The sequence below is a fragment of the Trichosurus vulpecula genome, chromosome X (genome assembly GCF_011100635.1).
Source record: "Trichosurus vulpecula isolate mTriVul1 chromosome X, mTriVul1.pri, whole genome shotgun sequence".
In the NCBI taxonomy this organism is placed as follows: Eukaryota; Metazoa; Chordata; class Mammalia; order Diprotodontia; family Phalangeridae; genus Trichosurus; species Trichosurus vulpecula.
This window is the reverse complement of record NC_050582.1, coordinates 52565464-52570525: the sequence shown is the minus strand read 5'-3', so window position 1 is coordinate 52570525 and position 5062 is coordinate 52565464. Positions and strand designations below refer to the sequence as shown.

At 43.5% G+C, this 5062-nt stretch overlaps 1 long non-coding RNA gene across 1 annotated transcript; it reads left to right on the top strand.

Annotated features, from left to right (window-relative positions):
* The first annotated feature begins 620 nt into the window (after nucleotides 1–620).
* On the top strand, nucleotides 621–3432 carry LOC118832583. The gene is made up of 2 exons (XR_005009216.1): nucleotides 621–758; nucleotides 2049–3432. It is a non-coding gene; the product is annotated as an uncharacterized LOC118832583 (long non-coding RNA).
* The last annotated feature ends 1630 nt before the right edge of the window (nucleotides 3433–5062 follow it).

The window sequence follows — 5062 nt, the reverse complement described above, 5'->3', positions numbered from 1 at the left end:
GCAGGCTTTGAATCATGGCAAGCTTCAGAAGGCTTTTGTCCTCAATAGTTGGGCTGAGAAGAGTTAGAACTATTTCATCTCTCTGTGATTAGCCCTGTGACGCTTGTACTTAACTTTCCTCTGCTGATGCTTAATAAAATGGAATGATTCCTCTCCTTTAAATATCTGCTGCAGAAAGAGAATGCAAGCCAACAATTAATGAGAAAACCAAAAGTACTGTTTTTGGTCCCTGGCCTGAATTTTTGATTTGATTCTTGGCTCTCCTGAACCAACCTCCAAACTCCAAAGCATACTCTCTATGTGGGTGCCATAAACAGGCTGACCTTACTTCAGAGCTTTTCTTCATTACCTTGTATGTGAGTGTGGGGGCAGGAGTGGGGGAGTGGGGTGGTGTTGTAATCTTGCTTACACCTTTGAGATGGATCACCTGGTAAATTCAAGGGGACCAGAAAATGCTGCTGCTACATTCTATGGTATCAGGTAAAACCTATGGCTGGTTGGTACTTTCTTGTATATCATCTTGGCAACAAGACAAGCATTCAGAGCTCTAACATGAGATCTCATCTCTACTTGTTGGTTCCTATGTTTCCTAGTGACTAAACTGTTCCTCTCCTCCCTTCCAGGCCCAGAGTCACCACCTCCCTCATTGTGGTAGAGCAGATGCCAATTTCTCAGGGGCAGTGGACTGCTTCCGACAGGTAGTGAAGTCCCAGGGTGTGCTGGCCCTCTGGAATGGACTGACTGCCAACTTGCTAAAGGTGAGAAAGTTAAGTACCCCATCCTATTTTCACAAGACTCTCTCATGAACCTTCAACTCTTGGCCCCACAATGGGGTTCCATGGAAGCACTTGCCCTGAGAGCAGTGTTCCCAAAGTGTGAGGAGGACTGTGGGAAAAGAAGACTAATAGCCTTGCAAAGGGAAATACCCACATCAACCCTGAAGTATTTTGGACAACATGGAGTAGTGGAAAGTCCAGGAGTCAGAAGGCCTGGGTTTGGAAGCTAGAGCGCTCTACAAACATGAACCATTATTGCGACTGAATGGTGTTCCGAGAGATTTGAGTAAATGGTCAATTGAACAAAACCCACTGTGGGGTAAACTCATCTACTCACAGATTAACAACAGACATGGTATTTCTGCCATTGGCTTCCTGTCTGTTGTGTAGTACGGATCACTCTTTCTTCTCCCCTCCTCTGTGTCAGATCCCAGGATGCCACTTTCCCAGGCCAATCAATCTATAAGCATTCATTAACCACCTACTAAATACCAGGCATTATGCTAGGCCCTGGGGATACGGCGACAAATATGAACCAGTCCTTGCAGTCAAGGAGCTTACATTCTTTTTTTAAAATTTATTTATTTAATATTTTTAGTTTTCAGCATTGATTTTCACAAGAGTTTGAATTACAAATTTTCTCCCCATTTCTACCCTCCCCCCACTTCAAGATTTATTCTTATTGCCCTGTTCCCCAGTCAGCCCTCCCTTCTGTCAACTCCCCCCTATCCCCTTTTCCCTTACTTTCTTGTAGGGCAAGATAGATTTCTATGCCCCATTGCCTGTGTATCTTATTTCCCAGTTGCATGCAAAAATGTTTTTTGAACATCTGCTTTTAAAACTTTGAGTTCCAAATTCTGTCCCCTCTTCCCTCCCCACCCACCGTCCCTAAGGAGGCAAGCAATTCAACATAGGCCACATGTGTATCATTATGCAAAACCCTTCCATAATACTCATGTTGTGAAAGACTATATTTTGCAAGGAGCTTACATTCCATGGGGGGAGATAAAATCTATCACTCGATCAACAAACATTTATTAAACACCTACTATGTGCCAGGCCCTGGGAATACAAGACAAACATGAACCAGTCCCCACTCTCAGGGAGCTGACATTCCAACTGTGTTGCAGTAGCTACTGCTTTTGCTTCCACTGGTACACACAGATTCGCCTATGGTTGTGTCACAGCTTTAAAAGCATTATTTTACAATTTTTAATTGTCTAACTGGATTTTAACATGATTTTTGTGTTGTTTTTTGTTTGCTTTTTACAGATAGTTCCATATTTTGGAGTTATGTTTAGCACCTTTGAATTTTGCAAGAGAATCTACCTTTATCAAAATGGCTACACTGTGTCTCCTTTGAGCTATAAGCTTACCCCAGGCGTAGATCAGAGTTTACAGCCACAAGAGTTACGGGAATTACAGAAGTTGCTCAAAAATGGTGATTTTGAAGCAAGAAAACCCACTTTGTAAAACTGAACAAGGCCGAAAGGGTTAAAAGCATACATATATGTACAGCCTCATGACCTCATGTGATCAGAAGAGGTTGCCTCTGTCCATTGTCCTGAAAAAATGAGACGCTTGGACCTTTCACCATCTGATCTGTGGGCCCCTTGCTCATGCAGACTTGGTGGCCTACTTTGATTAAAGTGCCTGGAGCAGTCTAATCACTATCTCGTGAATTACACCTAGTATCCCAGGGATGGGACTGGGCAGTCAGTCCCAGCTCAAAGCTTTCCAAGGTCATCTCGTCAAAGCAAGAATAAGACTCATATCCGCAGTGACCATAACAAAGACCCAAAGAAACAGGTTTGCTGTGTTACAAGCCTCCTTAAAAGAAAGGCAGAGAATGTGGGTCGGAGCGTACATCAGAAGACCAGACATCACACTGCCTCTTGCCTTGCTTCCCAGTATCTGATGCGTGTACCAACTAGCAATGACTGCAAAATTCTTGCAAACCAACACAGACCCTATTCGAATAGTTTGGCCCAAACCTTCACAGCACAAGAGTTCATGACTTCATCCTCATCTTTTTTAAGGACCTCAGAATAGCTTGTGTTTTCGAAGGAAAGAGATAAAAATCTGTTTCCAAAACCTTTCATTTCAAGTTTAGGAAGCCTGGGTCATTCATTAAGTAAAGTGGTTTTGTTCATGTCCATTTCATGTTGCCACAGAAAACCCCAGATTATCCTCAGCTGCTGCTATGGACAGGTTCATAGAAGTGACTTGCCAATGCCTTTGATTTTACTCTTGCCTAGCAAAGCCAAGAATTTGCTGGTAACTTCAATAGCTCCCATCCATTTTGTACCATGGCCTAGTTGCAAAGAAGGGAAGTAAGACAGCCCTGGACTGGTCGTAGAAGGTCATCAAGTTTGAGCCTCTATGAAGTGTGAATTTCTCTCCCGAGACACAAAAACAGAACAGAAAAGCACTTTGAGCTAATCTCTTCAACCGACTGGAGAAATCGCCTTTTGGGAGCAAAATACCTTGGATCTACACTAAGGGCATATAACCATACCTTTCAAATAATTCTTACTTACATACTTCCAAAATTAATGCCTAACTGTCAAATCAATAATCATGTCTTTGTAGTTGGATTTTTTTTCTCTTTTTCAGTATTTTGAAGGTATATTGTATATTAAACTGGTTTCTCATACTTATTTGTTTGTTTCTTTATGTGACCTCATGTGTATAGAGTATGAGATAATGTGGATCGTCAGTTATTGAATTAAAGGGTAAGGCACTGAAGTTATATATTATCAGAGGATCCTAGGGTCTAGGGCTGGAAGGGCCATGGAGTCCAACCCCCTCATTTTACAGAGGCCCAGGGAGGGGAGCTAATTTGTTTAAGGTCCCACATAAGATTCTAGGTCTAGAACTGGAAAGGAACTGAGAGGCCAGCTAGTCCAACCCCCTCATTTTGCAGAGGCCCAGGGAAGAGGAGAGATTTGCTCAAGGCCACACAAGGGATCCTAGAGCTAGAGCTGGCTCAGAGGTCAGCTAGGCCAACCCCCTCATTTTACAGAGGGGGAAATTGAGGCCCATGGAAGGTGAGAGACTCATCCAGGGTCACATATAGACCATAGATCTAAAATGAGAAAGGCCCTCAAAGGCCATTTAACCAAGTGCCCTCATTTTACATATGAGGAAACAGAGGCCCAAACAAGTGAATTAACTTGCCCATGTTCACATAGGTAGAAAGTTGCAGAGCCAGGATACAAACTTGGGTCCCATGACTCCAAGTTCAGCACTACAAGGTTTCGCATTGACCTCATTCTTTCCTGAGTATCAGAATAGTCAACACATATTTATTAAAGTTTCTACTATGTACCAGGTACTATGCTAAATGTTAGGAATACAAAGAAAGGCAAAAAACCAGTCCCTGCTCTCAAGGAACTCATGGTCTAATAGGGAAGAAAACATGCAAACAATTCTGTACAAACAAGCTATGGATAGGCCAGATTGGAGATAAGAGAGAAAGCACGAGCATAAAGGTGGGGGGTTTAGCTGGGGTTTGGGAGAAGCCAGAAGAAGGAGATGGGGAGGGAGAGACTTCCAGGCACAGGAGAAAAGAGGGAAAATGCCAAGTTCAAAGATGGAGTGTCTTGTGCAAGGATCAGCAGAAAGGCTAATTCACTGAACTGCAGAGTATATGGAGCAGACTAAAGTGTAAGAAGACTGGAAAGGTAGGAAGGAGGCAGGTTCTGGAGGGTTTTGTAAGACAAACAAGGGATTTGATATTTGATTCTGGAAGAAATAGGGAGATGCTGGAGTTTATTAACTGGGGGGATGCCATGGGCAGACCTATGCTTTAGGAAGATCATTGGTGGCTGAATGGAGGATAGACTGGAGTAGGGGGAGCCTTGTGGCAAGCAGACCTACCAGCAGTGAATGCAATAGTCCGGGCATGAGTTGATGAGGGCCTGCACTAGTGGTAGCAGTGGCAGAGGAGAAAAGGGGGCATACATGAGAAGCGTTCCAAAGGTAGAACTGGCAAGACTTGGCATGATTGGATATGGAAATGAGAAAGAGTAAGGAACTAAGGAGGGCACCTGGGTTGGGAGTCTGAGGGACTGGGAGGAAGGGGGCGCCCTTGACAAAAATCACAAAGTTGGCAAGATGGGAGAGTTGGCTGGGGGAGGAGAAAGAAGATAATGAGTTCAGTTTTGAATATGTTGAATTTAAGATGTCTATGGAACATCCAGTTCAAGATTTCTGAAAGGCCATTGGAGATACCAGAATGGAGATTAGCAGAGAAGGCAAAGCTGGGCCAGTAGATCTGAGAA